Genomic DNA, 22,210 nt, shown 5'->3' with positions numbered 1-22,210 from the left:
CTCCATAAATTATTTGGAATTCTTCTGCATAAGGAAGTTCTCTTCTTCCCCATTTATTTAATCATTTGCTTACATTAGTCTAGACTCAAAGATATTTATTTTATACCTCAGATTATAATCCAATACTGCTGTATTTGTTGCTCAAATTTCTAGCTTTGGGCATTAGGAGCTCTTTCAATTGACTCCTGTGTACATTTGACCTATTTCCATCATTTGGAGTTTTTTTTTCTTTTATGTTACTCTTACTTTATGACATTACAAAATTCTCCTTGCTAATCTTGTATGTTTCCTACATTTCCTAGAAGCAGCCCCTTCCCCAAGGTTCTTCTCCTTTTATTCTTGCTTACTTTTAGGAGTCACTTATCAAGGCTATGGTTTTTCCAGAGGTCATGTATGGATGTGAGAGTTGGGCTGTGAAGAAAGCTGAGTGCCAAAGAATTGATGTTTTTGAACTGTGGTGTTGGAGAAGACTCTTGAGAGGGGGCAGGAGGAGAAGGGGATGACAGAGGATGAGATGGCTGGATGGCATCACCAACTTGATGGGCATGAGTTTGGGTAAACTCCTGGAGTTGGTGATGGACAGGGAGGCCTGGCATGTTGCAATTCATGGGGTCGCAAAGAGTCGGATACGACTGAGCGACTGAACTGACTGATCTTCAAATGTTACAGTTTGAGGCAGACTTTCCATAGGCTATCATAATTTCTCATTCTACATTCTCTTCCTCAGATGTCTCAGGCCCTCCTATGGCCTCCATCGAAATGTTGATAAATATTAATTGTGTATCTTTAATTGAGACCTCTTCTCTGAACTCATATATCCAACTTGCTACTCAACTTCTGCATTAAGATACCCTATAGAAATCTGGAACTAATGTCTTCATAACTGCTTTCTCTGCCCCATATCTATTTTTCTTTCATTGCTGTCTGTCGTATCATCATCCATCCAGTTGTTTCCACCAAAACCTAAAATTTCTGACAAATTTCTCATATCATCATATGTAAGCAATCACCGAGTCCTGTTTATTCTCATTCCCTGATTCTGTCACTATTACCCAAATCCAAGACACCGATCATCTCTCTCAGAATACTGATACGGTTTTCTAACTTTTTTCCAATGTCACTCTTTTATCCCTTTAATTCATTTCCCACATGGAAACCCTGAGTGTTTATTCAAGAACATAAAGCAGATCATATGTGTCAGTCAGCTTTTGCTATGTTATGCTAGAATAAAAAACAGTCCAAAATTTCAGTGGATTATAATAACAAAGGTTCATTTTCACTGATGTGAAATGCTACCTGCAAGTCAGTGGCTTCTCTGATTTTTTTTCTCTAAACTCTCCTAAACTTACATTCTAAAACTAAAGAAAGTCTCATTGAAAAGAACTCGACATCAATGAGATGGGAAAACAGATACCTCCCATAGAAGGCACCACAAAATTGAGGTACTACAAGTTTCATGGCATATGGGGGATATGTAAATTTCAAGGACATCAGTAAATAACTGAAGTCAATAATACAGTCTACAACAATCCATCATATTACTCATAAATATTTGAGGACTTCCTTTCAGCATCTAAAAGATCAAGCTTTTGTCTAATTCAAATATGTAAAAGTTCTAAGTGGTCAAGATCTGAAGCATAAAGTTAAGAATCTCATGACAATCTCAACATCAAATATAAACACAACTCCTCTTGATCCAGAAAAAGAACAAATTATCTGTTGACCATATAACTAAAACACTGTGACAGGACAAGGACAATGTAAAGGAAACAAATATTTCTCATCAAAAAAGAGAACAATGCTAAAAAAAAAAAAAAATAGAACTGCCATGTGATCCAGCAATTCCACTTCTGGATACATATCCAAAGGAAATGAAACCACTATCTCAAAATGCTATCTGAACTCCCATATTCCCTATAGCATTGCTTATGACAGTCAATATACAGAACAAATCTAAGTGTCTGTTGACAGAAAAATGGATAAAGAAAAAAACCTATTTTATACACATGCACACATAAGCATATACAATGGAATATTATTCAGACATTAAAAAAGAAGGAAATCCTGTCATTTGGAACAACATAGATGAAAGTTGAAGGCATTATACTGAGTGATACAAGACAGAAAAAGATAAATACTCTATGATCTCACTTATATGTGGAATCTAAAAACAGAACTCACAGATGGTAACTGGCAGGGATGGAGGTACGAAGGATGTGTGAAGAAGGTCAAAAGGTACAAAGTTTTAGCTATATGAGGCATAAGTTCTGGAGATCTTACAGTGTGGTGACTATAGTTAACAACTGTATTGTACACTTGAAAATTACTGAGAATGTATCTCACAAGCCCCTTCTAATATACGATAGAGGATTTTTCTTTTGTTTGGATATCCACATTTTATCAAAACTTAGCTTTTTAAACTGATTCCAGGTAGCTCAATTTGCCAAAAATACACATCCTCATTCTTTTGAAATTTGCTTCTTTCTCACCAGACTTAATTTTAAGTGTTTTGAGCCTATCAACCCTCTGTAGGAGAGTTATGCCCTTCCCCTGTTTTCCTGAGCTATTTATACTCATGAAAGCGTTTACTTGAAGTTGCCTTTATCAATTAAGGGTTTTAATGAAGAACAAGGTATCTGTCTTTCAAAGAATTTCTCAATTTTGGATTGAAGAAGTAGTTGCATTTTTCAACAACCCAGAAGAAAGCATAAAAATGAAGCAAAAAAGCAAATCACATAACTTTTAGTTATTTTCTTGTAGACCATGCCCTGATATGCCCAAAATACTTTTTTTCATTTTTGGACTTAATGTGGACTTACTCTTTCTGTCAGTAATTTTAGCCCAAACTTAGACCAGTTTCTAGCTCCTCTCTTCTCTTCCCTGCAGCTTTTTAAAGCCTGTCTTTGTTTGTCAGGATGCCTTATAGAAGGATAGGAATGTAAGAGATCACTTTCTGGGATTTGATGTTTCTTTTTTTTCTTCTTCTTCTTCTTTTTACTTATAGTTATTTTGAAATTCGGGCATTCTCTGTCTTCAAGTTATATTGAGTGGTTGTTGTGTGGTTTTAGTTTTTTCTTGCTGTTCTGTGTGATTGAGGATGAAATGTGCAATGCAGGAAATGAGGCAGCTGGAATTGTCTTCAGTTACTCTTCTGTAATACTTACATTTGCACACACATATATTATTTCATCAAATCTAAGAATCCAAAAAATGTAAGGTGCATCACTGTTCTAGGTATCATTAAGAAATAAAACACGATATCAATGAAACTACAACATGACATTATTTGAGAGAAGCCAGTCCAGTTTTGGGCTTCCAGGTGGCTCAGTAGGTAAAGAACCTTCCTGCAATGTAGGAGATGCCAGAGGTATGGGTTTGATTCCTGGGTTGGGCCAATCCCCTGGAGGATGGCACGGCAACCCACTCTAGTATTCTTGCCTGGAGAATCCCATGGACAGAGGAGCCTGGCAGACTACGGTCCATAGGTCACAAAGAGTTGGACACGACTGAAGCAACTGAGCACAGTGCAGTTTCAGTACTTTATATTTACACACAAAAACAACTGGTTAGCAGAGTTACTCTCTAATTGTCTTTGCTCACCTATATTTTCTAGTTTTTATACAGAAAACAACTATAGTTTTTAAAATACATGTATTATTTAATATAAATATTCTGAGTATCAGTAAATTTGCTTTTGATCACATTTAATTTTTCATAAACTATAATCAAGTTTAAAAATGCAAAGGGTCTCAGAGATCAGACTGTGGTTACCAAGGGGAAGAGAAGAAGAGAGAGGAGTGGACTGGGAATTTGGGGTTGGTAGATACAACTATTATGTTTAGAATGGGTAAGGAACAAGGTCCCACCATATAGCAGAGGAAACTGTATCCAAACTGAGTCACTTTCCTATTCAGCAGAGATTAGCACAATATTGTAAATCAACTGTATTTCAATTAAAGAAAAAAAGAAACACACCCACAAGCCTTTTAAAATATCTACTTGAAACTGTTTCAATGATTTATCAATAACAAAAATGTCTTCCAAATTAAAAAAAAAAAAAAAAGACTGAATCCTTAATTCCTCCAACTCACACAGAAGATCTCAAAAGCAATTTAACCTCATGGGCTTTTTATGAGAACTGAAAAAAATATGTGGAAAGCATTACATTAAGAAGAAAAAAGCAATACTCCAAATACAGTAATTAGTAATTATTTCTTTCATATCATGTGCAATAGTTTTAGCAAACTTCCTGGAAAATACCTTTTATCTTCTACAATCATATAAAAATGACAAGGAAATGGAGTAGCAGAAGAGTATAGATGCAGTAAGTATTCACTAAGCTCTTACTTATATGGCAGGCATTCAGCTGTCCCCTAACAGAATACAGAGGGAATGGTCCTGGCCTTATAGTGCTTACAGTCTAGGTGAAAACAACATACAATTGCAACATGGGATAATACTGGATTGGCCAAAAAAAAAAGTTAATTTGGGCTTTTCTGTAATATTTTAGGAAAACCCAAATGAAATTTTTGGCCAACACAAGAGATGCCACAGTAGGACACGGGTCGAATGGGAACAAAAAAAAGAGACATATTTACTCCACTTTCTCAGAAAAGATGATGCTTCTGCTGAGATGTAAACGAGTTATAGCAGTAAGCCCAGCTGCAGGTCAGGAAGAAATCTCTAGGAAAAGACATCCTCATCAGCCTTCAGGTCTATTAACAGGAACGGTGCCTCTTCCCCCTTCTTCACATAGAATACCGCTCTTCGGCCAAGTACTCCCGTATTTCTGAGCATATTCTTTTACTTGTGTTTATAAATACATGGAAACCATTCCCTCATAAATTGTAGAATGAACTCTTTCCCTTTTGTACTTTAAGAAACACTTTAAACTTTCTCTTTCCTTGTCTTCTATCCTCCTACCCCTTTCTCTTTCTCTCACACACATTCACACACAAACACCACCACGCGCCACATACTGAGTCAGGAATTCATTGTCAGTCTTGAGAAGAATCCAAAGACAGCCTGTCCCGTCTACTGAAGTTTTCTGATTATGTCAGGTGTCTAGCTGGTCTATTTGTAGTCTGTATAGAGTCTAATACAAAAATAGCGCCAGAAACTACCGACTGTCCCTTCTACATCCACACTGTAAAACAAGGAAGAGTGTAAACTCCATGAAGGTAGGAATTTTTTTTCTGTTTTGTTCACTGCTTTATTCCAAATGCCTAGGCCAGTGTCTGGCACATAACAGGCACTCAGATAATATTGATAGAATGAATAAATGAATCAACCAATCCAACGGTTTTCCAGTTATGTCAAGATATGATTAAACTTGGCTTGAACTCAAACTGGAATTTGTATTACCCTAAGGCTCGAAGGCAATGGCACCCCACTCCAGTACTCTTGCCTGGAAAATCCCATGGACGGAGTAGCCTGGTGGGCTGCAGTCCATAGGGTCGCAAAGAGTCGGACACGACTGAGCAACTTCACTTTCACTTTTCACTTTCATGCATTGGAGAAGGAAATGGCAACCCACTCCAGTGTTCTTACCTGGAGAATCCCAAGGACGGGGGAGCCTGGTGGGCTGCCGTCTGTGGAGTCACACAGAGTCGGACACGACTGAAGCGACTTAGCAGCAGCAGCAGCAGCAAGGCTTAAGTAACACATAAGAATAAACAAGATATATCCAGTTAAGGGATTTGAAGTTAAAGAAAGTCACTAGAAATACAGAATTGCATTGCTGTTATTATATAAGAAATAATTAGGCAAAAAATCTTGGGTTCAAAAACATAGGTTGGTTGGCATATTTTCATCTTACAAAGAAAAAACTATTATTTGTGACTTGTCTGTAACACTTTTTAAAGGACATCATACTTGAATACAAAATTTCACATTATGCTCTCTGGAGAATTAGTTAATTTGGTTAAATTGTCTAAAATGACTAATAAAAGACTGAATTAAATTGATCGTGCTGACTTGGTAAGCTATTATATCAGAGGAGATCACTGGTTCTGCTAAGAAGGGAACAGGCCCCCAGGGTTCCTTCCAATCTGGGAATCACAGTAGTGCATTTAACTGATACAAAGAAAAGGAGGCACTGAAATTCAGTTTTAAATAGTAAAACTGAAATACATGAACAATTGCAAAGGAAAAATTGGGACTAGTGTTTCTGAGAGCTAGGACACGTGTTATTGAAGACCTTTGTTTGTGTCTCCAGACCCAGCAATACACAGAAGTTGACTATCCAATAGCTAGTGATGCCTGTGAACTGATCTCCCACATTAGACTGAGTACTTCTTGCAAGCACAGGCAAAACACCAGAGTCACCATGGGTTTCCAGAAAACATTTGTTGCACTTTACAACATACTGAAGCTCCCCAAAATAACTTTACACACAACTGCCAATTCAATTCTCCCAGTAATTCAGGTGTTCAGACAAAAGTTTTGTGCTGAGCCCATTGAACTTCTGCTGTCCTTCTAATGGGCTTTGTGAATCTGAATGTACCAGCATGTAAGAACTTCCACCATAATACCTCTCAACATCATACAATAGGTCAATCTTTCTGAAATATATCACAAATGATACTTCTATCTGATTTTGGAGCCCCCAAAATAAAATCTGTCACTGTTTCCATTATTCCCTACCTATTTCCCATGAAGTGATGGGACCAGATCCCATGATCTTAGTTTTTTGAATATTGAGTTTTAAGCCGGCTTTTTCACTCTCTTCTTTTACCTTCATCAAGAGGTTCATTTTCTGCCATTAGGGTGATGTCATCCGCATATCTGAGGTTATTGATACTTTTTCCGACAATCTTGATTTCAGTCTGTGCTTCATCCAGCCCAGCATTTCTCATGATGTGCTCTGCATAGAAGTTAAATAAGCAGGGTGACAATATACAGCCTGACATACTCCTTTCCCAATTTAAACCAGTCTGTTGTTCCATGTCCACTTCTAACTGTTGCTTCTTGACTTGCAAACAGATTTCTCAGGAGGCAGGTAAGGTGGTCTGGTACTGTCATCTCTTTAGGAATTTTCCACAGTTTGTTGTGATCCACACAGTCAAAGGCTTTAGCATAGTCAATGAAGGAGATGCTTTTCCGGAATTCCCATGCTTTTTCTATGATCCAGTGGATATTTGCAATTTGATCTCTGGTTCCTCTCTGCCTTTTCTAAATCTTGCTTGTCTATCTGGACGTGCTCAGTTCATGTACTGCTGAAGCCTAGCTTGAAGGATTTTGAGCATTACCTTGCTAGCATGTGAAATGAATCCAATTGCATGGTAGTTTGAACATTCTTGGCATTGCTTTTCTTTCAGATTGGAATGAAAACTGACCTTTTCCAGTCCTGTAGTCACTGCTGAGGAGAAGGTAATGGCACCCCACTCCAGTACTCTTGCCTGGAAAATCCCACGGATGGAGGAGCCTGGTGGGCTGCAGTCCATGGGGTCGCTAAGAGTTGGACACGACTGAGCGACTTCACTTTTACTTTTCACTTTCATGCATTGGAGAAGGAAATGGCAACCGACTCCAGTGTTCTTGCCTGGAGAATCCCAGGGACGGGGGAGCCTGGTGGGCTGCCGTCTATGGGGTCGCACAGAGTCGGACACAACTAAAGCGACTTAGCAGCAGCAGCAGTCACTGCTGAGTTTTCCAAATTTGCTGGCATACTGAGTGGAGGACTTTAACAGCATCATCTTTTAGGATATGAAATAGCTCACCTGAAATTCCATCACCTCCTCTAGCTTTGTTTGTAGTAATGTTTCCTAAGGCCCTCTTGATTTCACATTCCAGGATATATGGTTCTAGGTGAGCAACCACACCATCATGGTTATCCAGGTCATTAAGACCTTTTTTTGTACTGTTCTTCTGTGTATTCTTGCCATCTCTTCTTAATCTCTTCTGCTTCTGTTAGGTCCTTACTGTTTCTGTCTTTTATTGTGCCCATCTTTGCATGAAATGTTCCCTTGGTATCTCTAATTCTCCAGAAGAGATCTCTAGTCTTTCCCATTCTATTGTTTTCCTCTATTTCTTCCATTTCTATTGTTTTCCTCCATTTCATGTTGACAGTGTTCAATAATAATTGAAAGACTGTTGAAAGGTCATCCAAGGCTCACATAAAATGATACGTTCTCTCACTGGTAAAACTGAGAGCAACCAATACGAAATTCATTTGAAGAACAAAAGCCAAAAATACAAAGTCTGAACTGTGAACCTTTGGGGAAAATTTTGAGGTAGATCACCTCTTAAGACTTTCCAGGAAAATCTAAGCGGTAAGGAGATTGCAGAGAAACTGATGAGAATGCCTGGTTTAAATGAAGTTACACTCTCAGTGGGCTTTAGATATAGTCCTTCAGAGGAAACAAATAATTTGGTGTGTTATTTCTGAACTTCCAGATATTTCTGAATTTCTGCAACAAATTTATCATCGATTTAAAAGATTAAAAAAAAAAAAGCATATCAGAAGTAAAGAACATAGATAAAAAGTAAAATTCAAAGACAAGGCAAAAGGTGTTACAAGTTGAAGGAGAGTTCTCCAAAAGTAATAAATTCATTTCAGTTACTTAAAGTAGGGGATCAAGATGAATTATTTTATTATGAGTAATGCTGAATATTTTGATAAGTGTTCAGATAAATGCATATTCAATTAAAATGTCAAGGAAGTAGGCACAACCTTTAGACTACACATGGTTCCTATCCATAAGACTTACAATCTAAAAAACCAAACTGAATGAAGTCGGAACTGACATATGGACAAGTAGGGTCATAGTCTAACTATGATTAAAGTCCCAGATTAAAGTCCAGACCAACGAACAATGTTCAGGACTACAGCATCAGGGAGGCTAATGCCAGCAGTGGGGAAATCATTCCAATGGAATCCAAGCCTACACCAAAGCATAAAGGCCTACAGCCCAGAAGCTTCCATCAATGGACAGAAAACTCATTCATGAAGGAGTAGGGAGGTTGTCCTCCATTATCCACTCTTCCTTTCTTTCCCTCTTTATAATAATATCATCACTGACCACATGTCTAAGACTCTATTACAGCTAGATGAGGTCACATAACTAAATTATGTAAAGAATTAATTACGGTAAAGAATCTGCCTGCAATGCAGGAGACTGAAGTTTGATCCCTGGGTCAGGAAGATCCCCTGGAGAAGGAAATGGCAACCCACTCCAGTGTTCTTGGCTGGAAATCCCATGGACAGAGTGAAGAGGAAAAGTTAAAATTTTACATAACCTCCTACTCCTTCTGCCTCTGTAACCCAGCTTGCTCCATTCAAAGTCTAGATCCATAGGTCTCAGCAAGTGGGGACTCACAATACTAGGAACCAGAACTTATCTCACTCCTTGTCCTGCTCTTTGCAATTGCCCTAGCCCCTACAAATCTGCAAACCTGCTTAATCATGCCTGTCCATGTATAAAAAACTCTGCAACCTCTTTGTTCAGGGCTCAGAGCTTGGAGTATTAACTCCTCTGGGCCTGATGGCATAATAAACCTGAGTTCTCCAACTCTCCGAGTGTGGTGCTTGGTTTCTCAATTACTAGTTTCTGCAACATTTCTGGAGGCCCCAGCAAGATTCTAACCACGCCAGCCCCTTGAGCCGCCAAACTGGTGGCTCAGCCGGGCTGGAGTGAAGGAATCCTGAGATGAACAAGGAGGCGCACCACCTGATGGTATTCCGGGTTCTCTTTTGTACCAGTGTTCTGACGCTCCGGACAGCCGAGCCCCAACTGGACTCATTGGAGGGACGGACCAACTCACCAGGAAGGGCCACAGGGTAAGGTAAGGACCTGGGGCTGGTCCTCGGCAGAACCTACCCCAACAGGTAGAAGAGACTGATCACCTCCTGGAGCTTCCAAGAAGGGAGGAACAGTTAAGGAAACCTGGGGACTCGGGAGGAAGGGGGGCATCATGAATGATAACCTTGGGGCTCCCAGGGAGGCAGCAACAGTTAACAGAACCTGGGGACTCAGGAGAAAGGAGGCAATGTGATAGCCTCTGAATGATTGTGAGTGCATGATTGCTGATTGAACGGACTGAGAGAAATTTTTCTTTTTGGAAACTGCAAAACCAATTCTGTTTGCATATGCAATTAAAAACAACTAGCTTGTTAAAAGTCCTGCCCAGGGAAAAGCTTGAAGTTAACCCTTTCCATGTCCTTGAAAGACACAGCCAGCTTTGCCTGAGACCTCAGCCTTGGCAAATTAAAACTTCAAGTGAAGAAAAAAAAAAGGGGTCAAAAAGATATTTTAAATCTCAAATAGAAAACTGTAAGATCTCTGTCAGTCTGTCTGTCTGGATTTATGTATGTCTCAGTGTATATCTTTTTTTCTGATAATATTGTTCAAGTTGTGAGTGAGTTCTAATTTAATTGGCCTAAAGAAAAGTAAGAGCTTACAAATCAAACAATTCTAAATACAAGAAAAATTAACCTAAATAAATTTTAGATTCATGTGAATTGGGAAATATTCAATTATTAAATATCTAGTATTAATGTTTGTTTGCTAATCTAATAAGAAAGTAGGATGTATGTTTTTAATAAAGAAGCTATAAAATTACATTTTATTAAGGGAAAAGAAAGTAGGTCTGACTTACAGATGACTGTTACAAAAAGTGATTAGAAATTTTGTGGAAAGTGAACCCTGAAGAAAAAGTTTTGTGCATGGTTAAAGGATTGACAAAGTTTAAAATAAATTTAATTAAGTTTACCTAAATGACTTTAAAGTAAGCTGGCACAAAACTTGAATTTGGCCTTTCTCTTTGTTAAGAGGACATACTTTCTTCAGATGTTGAACTGCTTTTAATGATAGATTTAAGATTCTTTACCTCTTAATTGATCTGTTCTATATTTACCTTTGAAATCTTTTGTTAGCTTTGGCTAAGTGAATAACTATTATTTCACAGTAACTTATATGATCCTACCTGACTGAGTGTTATAAACCCTTTTGATATTTATCAACAAAACTTACTAGATAACTTGATCTCTAGCTAACTTTGGGATGCTTCGGAGGGCCCCTGAGTGATCCCAAAGAGCTATTAAGCTACCTGGGTTCATTGGACATGTTAAATTACAAAGGAAGTACTGTTAAAGGGGTGAAAAAAAATATTTTCAGGTTATACTATATGGTTGATGTTACTAATATAGTTATCCTAAAATTATGTGAAATTCATATAGATCTGATATGCCCTGATAAAATATGGTCAATTATAATTCTTGTTATCATATTAAAGTGTTATGACCAGGTTTCTTTGTCAATTGCAATAGAATCAGATTTTAAACAGGACTTCTATGGTTTTACTCTCATGCCTTTAGAAGAATACTAGTTTTTCAAGTTTTATGAGAAAGACTTTCTAAGATTAAGCAGATAAACAAATTTTGTTATTAACAGTAAGCTGGTCCCAGACTAGAATTTGGTCTTCTCTCTGTTTAGAGAACAAAGTTTTCGTTGAATACAACTTTTAATAACAGATTGTGAATTTCTTTGCCTTTAAGTGATTTATATTTGTTTTCAAAATCTTTTGTCACTTTGGTAAAGTAAATAAACATTATTTAAGATTATGGTACATGTAGACAAAGCTCATTCTGCTTCTACAAAAAAAATAACCCCTCATGGTTAGACTTTTGCTATCCTGATATCATTTTACTATCCTTAAAACATGGCAATAGTCTGCTTCTAAATCAGGAAATTAAAAATGGATAAACAACAGCTAAAAATAAGAAAGCCAGGGCTATGGGAAATTCAAGACGGCTGCTTGGCTTCTTCCAGCTTCCTGACAGTCCTCATTTTTATTTGATGGATTAAAGCCTTCCCTGGCTACAGTGTTAATGTCCTCACAATGAGTTCTCCCCCCAAAAAAGAAAGTATGTTTCACTGAATATTAAGTTCTTGTTTTGTTAATTAAGGTCTGTGCTTACTAAGACTCACTTCTGAAATAGTTCCTTGCTATGTTATATGGCTAAAAGATTTAATTAAGTTACTAAAAAGGACACTCTAAGATTGTTTCTACAGCTTATCTCAGTAACCAATCTTTGGATAAAGGTCAGATGTTCCATGATGTACACTTGGCTATAATCGTTTAACTGAGTCAGATGACCTGGGATATACCTGGCTATACCCAATGAAAGTTCTTGCCTTAAATTCTTGCTTGTGACCTTACTATTAACTGCTAGCTATATTATTTTCTATGCAGCTTGTTTCAGAAGATTATTTCTTACGTTACCAAATGAGTGGCTGAACCTGTGATAAAATGCTGATATGCAGCATTCCATTTAAGATCAATAATTGTAATAATGTAACTCTAGATATGGGAAGAAGCAACAAGAGGAAATATTTTCCTGGACTAAGAGGCTAGTTAGACAGGTATGGTCCAGAGACTTTTGCTACTTACAAGGCCTGGCCTAGTGACAACACATTGAGTGGTCTGTCAACGGAATCTTTGTTAGACCTGGGAATGAGCCTTCCCAGCACCACAGGACACAATGACTATGAAATGCTCCCAAAACATAGTCAAATATGTGGCTATGAAGGGGCCCTGCTGACTGAAAGTTGGCCCTTGCCAGCTGCCTCTACAAAGATTAAATCATGACCACTACAAGATGCTGACCTTCAACATACCCTTGAAAGGACTTCAGGGTGGAGACAAATAATAAGGCACTCTGTGTTCTGGGAAAAACCCAGAAAAACAGGCCTTCAGACAGTCAGATGTTTTCAGGTAAAGATTTTTATGAGTCCAAATTCTTGCATCTTCTCATACCTAGAGAAACACTAGAGTCACAAATCAATGTCTGTACCTGGTTCTCCTGGCTGGCCCCTCAGCAGCTTTCCTACTTTTATTAAACTTTAGGCTAAATATCTTTAACTTTCTTGTTAAGTTTGTTTCTCCAAGTAGTAGTACAATAAGAATATCCCCCGACCAACACCTAGACAGTGCTGGAACAGCTGCCTTATCATTCTGTGGGCTCTCATCTCCCTGCATAAATGTATGCCGAGGTCTTCAGGCTATTATCCCTTTGAGATCTTATATGGAGACCACCCCAGTAATAGAAAACCTCAACAGAGACCACCAACAACTAGCTGACCTGGAGATGTCCCAACACCTCCAGGCCCTGGAAGTCTTTGGCCATATCACCCAAGAAACCTTAGGAAGGACACCCATTACTTTGGGCAATTGGGTTCATCCCTATCAGCCAGGAGATGAGCTACAGGCATCATCCTTAGATCCACCACACCAAAGTCAAGAAGGTAGCAGCTTCCTGTGATGAGGACATCTAGAAAACAGTTTGGGACTCCAAAAACTCCCTCAAGGTCTGGTTCCAAAAACAACGATCCTCACCCATGAAGGATGCTGAGCCCTGCTCCAGTCACTCCAGATGCTAACTAGTCAATGAATGGCAGAAGCTTGAGGATCCGAATATCAAAGGATTTTCATTGTCAACCCTGGCCTCTATCCCTGATTGATATTATTACTGTGCTCTTCACTACAGGACTAGCTTCAGTCTCACCCCAGGACTTGGATTTGGGTCAGAAGCTGCGGTTAGCTGTCTGTTATCTCACTGTAGTGGGAAGCCTCATTCTTATTAGATGTCTCTTATGATCGATTCTCCCTACTAACTAAATTGCTCCACAGTATAACTGACCCCCCTTCGTGATAGGCTCAGTTGTTAAAGCCATGACAACCCAAAGATGGGGAGAAAATCTTTTGCTAGTGTTCATTTATCTGTTATGTTCAGGCTGCTTTGCAGCCTTTTGGTGTCCCTTGCTGTAACAGATGGTGCCACCCCCATCAAGCCCTTTTCTTTGTTTGTGGGAAAGATGCTTACTTATGTCTACCTTTCAAGTGGATGGGTATCTGCACCTTAGCTTTCCTCACTCCCCAGATGAATATTGTCCCTAACAACCAGACTCGCACCATACCTCTCTCTGGCAGCACATACACGGTCAAAAAGAGACATCCAGTTTATACCCCTACTAGCTGGTCTGGAAATCATGGCTGGGATAGGTATGGGAATAGGAGGAATTACTTCATCAATCACCTTTTACCATACACTATCAAAGGACTTCACAAACGACATTGAGAGAGTGGGCAAACCTTTTGTGGCCTTACAGGACCAACTAGACTCGCTGGCTGAGGTGGTTTTACAGAATAGGAGAGGGCTAGACCGACTGACAATTGAAAAGAGAGGACTCTGTCTCTTCTTAAATGAAGAATGCTGTCTTTTATGAATGCTGTAAACCTATCAGAAATTTTCAGGTACATGGCCCAACAGCTAAGGGAACAAATCATAAAAAGGAAAGAGAAAGTAGCTAATTCCTGAGGTAATATCTGGAGCTGGGCGTTGTGACTTCTCCCTCTAACAGTTCTCTTCATGCTCTCTGTGGTGCTCTTGTTTGGCCCTTGTATTCTCAATGTAATTACCAGTTCATAACCTCTAGGATTAAATCCATAAACTTACAAAAGGAAACCCTAAATGATGGGAAGCTCTGAATGCCCTACCAAAACATGAGATGATGCTTTCTACAAAGAGCGATAGAAGCATCGAGAGAGGGGAATGAAGAGGAAAAGTTAAATTTTTACATAACCTCCTGCTCCTTCTGCCTCTGTAACCCAGCTTGCTCCTTGCAAAGTCTAGATCACATAGATCTCAGAAAGTGGGGACTCACAATATTAGGAACTGGAGCTTATCTTACTCATCCTTGTCCTGCTCTTTGCAATCGCCCTAGGCCCTAAAAACATGCAAACCTGCTTAATCATGCCTGTCCGACTGTAAAAAAAACTCTGTAACTCCTTTGTTCAGGGCTTAGAGTTTGGAGTGTTAACTCCTCTGGGCCCACTGGCATAATAACCCTGAGTTCTCCAACTCTCCGAATGTGGTGCTTGGTTTCTAGATTACTGGTTTCTGCAGCAAGAGAAGACCAGCAGGCTCTGTCCATGAGATTGCAAAGAGTAAGACACAACTGAATGACTAACACTTTCCAATCTCCACAACTAAATTATGGTCAGTAAACTTGCTGTTAAAATAAAAAATAAACATTTGCTCTGTGTCCCAAATTCCTGGCCCAGAGCTCCTAAAACTTTTGAAATTTCCTGAATGATGGAAGTGTCTTTTGTTATTCATAACGAGCCCCATTAGATCACTTGTGAGCTTATTTATGCTAATACCATGACTTAGGGTGGGCCCCCTGGAGAGCTTCAGGTTGGGGCTAGTCTCCAAAAAAATCTGTCATTAGAGTGTTAAAACTTTCAGTGTCAGGATCTCTGGGGAGGGGATAAAGATTGAGCTCTTACAAAACTCTTCAACAGTAAGACTAGGGAGCTTTGGGTTTGGCTAACCCATCTGCAAGCTAGGAAGAAGGTGTGCCCCAGCTCCATGAAACAGACTCCTGCATTCAAGACCTTTAAAGAGTTCTTCATCTGGCTATTCATTTGGATCCTTTACAATAAACCACTAAACGTAAGCAAAATGTTTTTCTGGGTTCTATGTGTCATTCTCGGAGAAGGCAATGGCACCCCACTCCAGTACTCTTACCTGGAAAATCCCATGGATGGAGGAGCCTGGTAGGCTGCAGTCCATGGGATCACGAAGAGTCGGACACAACTGAGCGACTTCACTTTCACTTTTCACTTTTATGCATTGGAGAAGGATATGGCAACCCACTCCAGTGTTCTTGCCTGGAGAATCCCAGGGACTGGGGAGCCTGGTGGGCTGCTGTCTATGGGGTCTCACAGAGTTGAACATGACTGAAGTGACTTAAGAGCAGCAGCATGAGTCATTCTAATTATCAAATCTGAGAGGGGATCATGGGAATCCCTGAATTTTTGGTCAGCCAAACAAAACAGTGTGGGTAGCCTAGACCATTTACAGCTGGTATATGAAATAGGATCTGACAGTTTTATGGGGTCTGAAACTAACTCCAGGTAGATATTGTCAGAACTGAATTAACTTGTAAGATACTCAATGTCCAGTAATTGGAGAATTGCTGTGAAAAGATATCACATATTTGGTGTCAGAAAGAATCTTAGAGGGTGTAAAAGAAAAAGTGTCATTTGGATTCTCCAGAAAGTATCCTGAAAATGGGGAGGAATACTTTTTTCTCCTCTTTCCTCTCTGCTAAAGGCAAGAAAGCATTTATAATGGTTGGAGCTCCAGAAGTCATTCTGGACCCTGTCCTTAGAAATTAAAGTTACATATGATAGAGTCACAGAATGAAAGGAACCCAGGTCTACAAACTACAGGCTGCCATACCAGTTCTGAACTGCCTGTTTCCACACTCTATGACAGAGAAAGAACTTTCTATCTTGCTTAAGTCAGTATTGCCTAGATTTATGTCACATGCAGAGCCAAATCTAAACCCAAATGATACAAGAAACTCTAGAATGAAAGCTTTGAGATCTCAAATCGGGATTTTTTTTTTTTTTTTACTGCTCAGTACTTATACTTCATTGACTACACTAAAGGCTTTGACTGTATGGGTCACAACAAACTGGAAAACGCTTAAAGAGATGGGAATACCAGACCACCTTACCTGTCTCCTGAGAAACCTGTAAGCAGGACAAAAAGCAACACCAACCAAGTTTAGAACCAAACATGGAACAACGGATTGCTTCAAATTGGGAAAGGAGTACATCAAGGCTGTATATTGCCACTCTGCTTATTTAACTTCTATGTAGAGTACATCATGTGAAATGTTGGGCTGGATGAATCACAAGCTGGAATCAAGATTGCTGGGGAAAATATCAACAACCTCAGATATGCAGATGATACCATACTAATGGCAGAAGCAAAGAAGAACTAAAGAGCCTATTGATGAAAGTAAAAGAGGAGAGTGAAAAGGTTGGCTTAAAACTCAACATTCAAAAAACTAAAATCACTGGTCCCATCACTTCATGGTAAATAGATAGGGAAAAAGTGGAAATAGCAGATATTTTATTTTCTTAGTCTCCAAAATCACTACAGATGGTGACTGCAGACACAGAATTAAAGGATGCTTGCCCCTTGAAAGAAAAGCTATGAGAAACTTAAACAGCACGTTAAAAAGAAGAGACATCACTTTGTCAATAAAGGTCCACATAGTCAAAGCAATGGTTTCTGCAGTAGTCACATACAAATGTGAGAGTTGGACCATAAAAAAGGCTGAGTGCCAAAGAATTAATGCTTTCAAATTATTGCACTTGGGAAGATTCTTAAGAGTCCCTTTGACTGCAAGGAAATCAAACCACTCAATCCTAAAGGAAATCAATCCTGAATATTCATTAGAAGGACTGAGGCTGAAGCTGAAGTTCTAGTACTTTGGCCACCCGATGTGAAAAGCCAACTCATTGCAAAAGATCCTGATACCGGGAAAGATTGAGGGCAGGAGGAGAAGGGCAGGTGGTAGAGGATAAGATGGTCGGATGGCATCACCAACTCAGTGGACATAGCATGAGGTTTGAGCAAACTCCAGGAGATAGTGAAGGACAGAGCAGCCTGGTGTGCTGTAATTTATGGGTTCTCAGAGTTGGACAGGAATTAGCAACTAAATAACAATAACCCATGCTGTGTTCAAAGTATTCAAATAGAAAAAAAAAATCTGTGACTGAATTCATGTTGAAATAAGAAAAGAAGATCTTTGCCAGGCATGCCCTTGTCATGCCAGTTACTCAGGAGACTGAAGCCAGAGGACTGCTCGGGTCCAGGAGTTCTGGGCTGTAATGTGCTATGTCCACTGTTTGGCATCAGTATGCTGACCTCTTAAAAGTGGGGATTGCCTCCTGAGGCTGCCTAAAAAGGAATGATTCAGCTCAGGTCAGAAAAGGGCATATATAGAATCTGCCAGAAACATTAGAATAATGTTTGGTTTGGGTTCAGTTTTTTATTTCTCAATATATCGACGTATTATTTCCACCTCCCCATTGTATTCTATCAGTCCAAGAGTCCTTGCAACCTTAACTGTCTCTTGATCCTCAATTTTCTGTTATATAAATCAAGAGAATGTCTTACTAGTTTTAAAAAAGAATCATTGGAAAGCACAGATTACAGATTTTTCAATATCACATTCTCTAAACATCTGTTGTTCTTAAGGAAGCATCCAGTGAGCCTCAGGGGCCTAAATACATTTATCAATATTAATCACTAATATACATGTATTGAGTAATGTCAGTGCTGGGCACTGTACTAAATTCTTTACCTCCATTTTCTCATTTAATTTCAAAAAAACCTAGTGACATGGGAGATATCTCCAGATAGAGAGGAAGAAAATGAGAAATATAAAATAGACAAATTAAGACATTTGTTCATATGGTATAGCTAATAAGTCTTAGCATCTGGCTTTGAACTCCAGGAAGTCTACCTCCAGAGACCATAGTAACTATTATACAATATTACTTGCCCAATAGGGCTGGAGATCATATTGCATGTTTTTAATTAGCACTGGCAATCAGGAATTTAAGGGTTTTTTAGGACCACTATTATCTTCTAGACAAATCTTTTCTCAAAATGATACATGGAGCACTGGTTGTTCCAAGGGTCAAGCAGACCTCAGGCACTTTATTTCAGAAACAAAAGCAATGGAACAATGTTGTTCACATTCACTTAAAATTTACAGTGTGGATAAAAGATGGCTGTAATATGTTTGACATTTCTGTCATTAAGAAGAGATAGGATAGAACTCGTGCTGCAGTCCATGAGGTTACAAATAAGTTGGATACACAGAGCTGGATGTGACTTAGCAACTGAAAAACAACAGCAAGGATAATTTCCCTCCCCTGAAGCCAGCTTGGTCTTAGCAATTCACATCATATAAATGTAAAAGTGACTTTCTTGAACCATCAAGTCTGTGTTACTAAAAAACCTTAAAGCTTCTGCCTGTGTCTTCTGGGACAGTCTTTACTGGATCCCGAAACCACTGTGTTAGAAACTCATCATCCCTCTTTAACACACCACAGAGAAAGACCCCTTGACTACCTGGAGAGAGGGGTGTGTCCAGCTGACCACAGACCTCCAGTCATTCACATAAACACCAGGCATGCAAGTGAAGCATCTTAGAGCCCCCAGCCAGCCTAGCCATCATCACTTAACACTGGTGAGTCATCCCACTCAATCCCAAGCAGAGAAGGAAGATCAACCAGCCACGCCATGCCCAACCAGCACACAGAACTGAGATGCAGCATGGTCTTGTTTTCCGGCAATGAGTTTTGGGGTAGTTCGTTACACAGGAAGAGATAAACAGAACAATAAGATTAGTAATGATTTTCACAGACTCCCTGTGAGATTCTTACTAATGATTAAGTCTGTAAAGGTCACAAAAGTACTTCAAAGACAGCATAGGTCTGTTTACTTTGGCTGATGTTGACAGCATGTAGTCAGTTCAAGCCACTGCATTAACATTTCTGTGTAATTGTTTACAGTTGTTAAATTTATAATTTTGTGTGCATTACAGTCTATCATTATGCCACCAATTCCCTCAAAATGGAACAATGGCTCTAATCTTGTGCATGGATGAATAAATATAATTTTGAAAATTATAATGTAAAAAGTACAACTCATGAGAATGTCATAAACACATTTGAACTTGACTCCAAAAAGACCACAGAAAGTGAATCTTTACATGTTCAGTCAAGTGAATCTGTGAGTATGAGAATTTAGCATAAGCAGTCAAAACAGCAGAGTGCGAATAAAAGTACAATGACAATTATCTGAAAATTGGATTTTCCCAGACTGGTGATTCATTCTCCAGTGGCTGTCTATAATGAAATGTCAAAGACTAACATGCAGCCATTTTAGCCATTTCCAAGCAAAGCATAACCACCTTTCTGGCAAACCAATGAAGTTTGTCCAGAACAAGGACTAAATGATTGTACTGGTTACAGTGCTTGGTTCAAAGCAACTGAGTCTAGCTACAATAAGCCAATAGGGATTTATTTGAGGAACAATTAAGGGCATAGTACAGAATCAGTGCAAGGCTGAGGAACCAGATTCAGAAATGGGCAGGGAACAAAGCATCTCTGACAGTTCTCCGTTAGCACAAAGGCTGGCAACAATACTCTGCTTCCTTACCTGAGTCAGAGATCTGGAGAACAAATTACCAGTGATTGAAAAAGTTGTGTTGTGGATGGTGGCTCTGGACAGAGCAGTCTCCCTGAATTAAATTTATCACCCCTCTTATTCCACAGCAGGACAATCACACATCTCCCCCGACAGAGGTAAGACCATTCCCATGAGGCAGGAGCATGGCGAGTGCAGCTCTCTCGCAGATAGGCTGACATGAAGAAGAACAGAAGACACGGCTGAGCTGAGATTACCCACTGCCTTCTTCTGAGTTCACAAATCGCATGGTCTTCTCCCTCGCAACAGGACTGGGAGTAAAAGCAGTGCAATGGGAAAGGCCAGCAAGATTTCTCCACGTGGAACCATGAAATGTGAGACAGAGTAGTTTCTGTTACCAAGGTCATACTACAGAAGAGTCTGGGTTCTTGCCGATGCTGCCACAGCCATGAACCTTCCCATGCACCTCACATCATGCCTTATGTACCTATTTGCTTGGCCACCGAGGACACCTGAGTCCCAGGCCATCTCTCCTCACCTGAACCCTTACCGCCACACAGCTCTGTACTCTGCCTGATATGGACCAGCCACCGACCCCACATTAAAAAAAAAAAAAAAAACAACTCTTGACCTTCAGAGTAATCATCTGCCATGAGTAAAATGCCTTCTACCATAACTTTTCACTCCAAATATTTGCTTCTCTTTCTGGTTCCAAACAAAATCTCGCTGTCTCTTAAAAACCTTACTTAGTCGTTATTATATGAAATGGTTGCTATTTTTTCCAAACTCAAAGACATGGGGCCTCAAAGTTTCCTAAAATCTTCATAAGTCCTCCTAGAACCTCATGCCATCAGATCATAACACCATAAAGCCTTCATTACTGCCATTAACTAAAGACCTTAGAGTCACCCTCCTTCCTTCCCAGAAGACTTAGCTCTTGACTCTCACTCTCTCTACCATTACTTGTGTCTTGCTTATTTCTGAATCCATAAGTTGTTCTATTAACATGCTGCCCTCTAAGTTCACTGGCCTCCTTATTTCAGTAATCCTGTCCTAAACTCCACCTCAGTCACCTATTCTCTATGATTATAACTTGAACCTTGTTATACTCATAACCAAACACGCTTTGCAGTCCCAATTTTAAAACCCCATATTGCAACCAGCTTCTCCTATCAATCACTACCTACTTTAGGAGGGACTTCCCAAATTATTCAGTGAGAATGACAATGATCCTACATGATCATACATGAAGTCCCCATTTTCCTTCTAAATTGGCTTAGGTCCCATGGCCTATTGTTATAATTATTCTTTGTGTATACACTCAATGACCATATCCTCTCTGTGTTCCAAGGAGTTACATGTTACTAAGAAACATACCACTAGAAAAGGGAAGCCTTTTACACTGTTGATGGGGATGTAAATTGTGCAGCCACTATGGAAAACAGTTTTGTGGTCCCTCGGAAAACTAAAAATAGAATTATCATATGATCTAGATCTATGATCTGGGAACATACCCAGACAAAACTATAATTCACAATAAACAAAACATGGAAGGAACCTAAATGTCCATCAACAGATGAATGGACAAAGAAGTGGTGCATGTACACAATGGAATACTGCTGCTGCTGCTGCTAAGTCGCTTCAGTCGTGTCCGACTCTGTGCGACCCCATAGACGGCAGCCTACCAGGCTCCCCCATCCCTGGGATTCTCCAGGCAAGAACACTGGAGTGGGTTGCCATTTCCTTCTCCAATGCATGAAAGTGAAAAGTGAAGGTGAAGTTGCACAGTCGTGCCTGATTCTTAGCGACCCCATGGACTGGAGCCTACCAGGCTCCTCCATCCATGGGATTTTCCAGGCAAGAGTACTGGAGTGGGGTGCCATTGCCTTCTCCGAACAATGGAATACTACTCAGCCATAAAAAGAGTGAAATAATGCCATTTTCAGCAAAAGGGATACAACTAGAGATTATCACACTAAGTGAAGTCATAAAGAGAAAGACAAATACCATGATACCACTTATATGTGGATCTAAAATATGGCACAGATAAACCTATCTGCAAAATAGAAACAAGCTCATAGCCCAGAGAACAGACTTGTGGTTGCCAAGGGGGAAAGGTGGAAGAAGAGAGATTGGACTGGGAGTTTGGGGCTGATAGATGCAAACTATTCTATTTAGAATGGA

General features: G+C 39.5%; 2 long non-coding RNA genes across 3 annotated transcripts in view; both read left to right on the top strand.

The window, feature by feature from the left end:
- Window positions 1-5,110: 5,110 nt before the first annotated feature.
- The window catches only part of LOC138989905 (uncharacterized), a 76,822-nt gene continuing 59,722 nt past the window's right edge, over window positions 5,111-22,210 (top strand). Inside the window, exons 1-3 of one of the 2 annotated variants that reach the window (XR_011466083.1) lie at window positions 5,111-5,180; window positions 7,320-7,371; window positions 9,704-9,786. This is a non-coding gene — a long non-coding RNA (uncharacterized lncRNA). The remainder of the gene's footprint in view (window positions 5,181-7,319; window positions 7,372-9,703; window positions 9,787-22,210) is intronic. The other variant, XR_011466084.1, reaches the window with a different exon arrangement.
- Window positions 18,479-20,649, top strand: LOC138989906 (uncharacterized). Its single transcript, XR_011466085.1, has 2 exons — window positions 18,479-19,064; window positions 20,155-20,649. It is a non-coding gene; the product is annotated as an uncharacterized lncRNA (long non-coding RNA).

This window comes from Bos mutus, chromosome 11, assembly GCF_027580195.1.
Source record: "Bos mutus isolate GX-2022 chromosome 11, NWIPB_WYAK_1.1, whole genome shotgun sequence".
Lineage (NCBI taxonomy): Eukaryota > Metazoa > Chordata > Mammalia > Artiodactyla > Bovidae > Bos > Bos mutus.
This window is presented reverse-complemented; position numbering and strand designations above follow the sequence as displayed.